Below are 1328 nucleotides of genomic sequence, written 5' to 3' on the forward strand. Positions count from 1 at the left end.
AGGTTTCCTTTAAAAGTTTATTTACTGAGTTGGGGTCGCATTGCATTTGGTCTCACTCAAAATCATTGAGTTTTGACCCCCCAAATGCTCAAAACATTATAGCTACGCATATGAGATTTTTCAGTAGGTAAATCCTACTTTGAATGGTCATAACTTTCTGGTTAACCATCCAAATTTGTTGATTTTTCTTTTAGATGTTAGTTTAATGAGATATCTTTCAAATTCCACCAATTTCACTCAAAATGGTGGTGATTTGAGGTTTCATTTTCCTAAATTAAGATGAACATGCAATCTGTCCGATTTTGACAKATTCGTATATGTGTGTTACATCGACCTTATCTCTCTCATAACTCAATGAAAAAGGATGAATCTTCTTTTGAGAGTTAAATTTATGGATTGTATTTTATATTCAAGTGGAATCACATAAAATTATGGAGTTTTGATCTCCAAACACCTTAAACTCTATAGGTGTGTAAAATATGAATCCACCAGTGGGTAACCTTTACTTTGTGTGTTAATATTTTTCTACTTATTTGTCCTTAATGTGTGATTCTTCTTCTAAAACTTTCTTTTATGAGTTAGGGTTSATTTTAATCCAGTCTCACTCAAAAATACGATGTTTTGAGGCATGAACCGATTTTTACAAGTTAGGTGTGCATTCTGTCAATTGATGGCAGATATGTGCATGTGACTTTAAGGTATCATATCTTCCTCTCAACTCATCCAAAATGAGTGATTTTTAGTTTAAAAGTTTCGTATAAGTGTTAGGTTTCCAATACAACTTGAATATTTGCAGAAAACCTAGTAGAACTCTATTTATGAGTATTTTACTAGCATGGTGCAATCTGCCATTTCAGTTGTGATAAGTTGCATTGCATGATTTATTTGAAGCATCATCTCTTACCCAATCTTCATGAAATTTGGTCACGATGGCTATAACTCAGTGCTATAAACCATATAAAAAGATGGGAACTTATTTCATTCTTTAAGTCTCTTTAATGGATCATATTTGTAACTTAAAGTTTCTGTCCAGAATCTGAAATTTTGGATTTGGTTAAATATTGTAAAAYTTGATATTTTATGGGGTTATAGCAATATTTCCGGTATGAATCTTATTATGAGCATATACACATTATGTATTTGGACTATGGACAATATTTTGGAACAAAAGTGGACAATTATGGACTTAGGATTTAGTAAACCCATAGATAGAGTTGATTCAATAAGTAATGATTGGTTATTCCTATTAATAGGGAACCGTTGATATAGCCGGTATTCGGATCGCATTGCTTTATTTTCAAAGCTATTTATCGAAAGGTGAGTTTCAC

Source organism: Cynara cardunculus, assembly GCF_001531365.2.
Source record: "Cynara cardunculus var. scolymus isolate 2C chromosome LG 16, CcrdV1, whole genome shotgun sequence".
In the NCBI taxonomy this organism is placed as follows: Eukaryota; Viridiplantae; Streptophyta; class Magnoliopsida; order Asterales; family Asteraceae; genus Cynara; species Cynara cardunculus.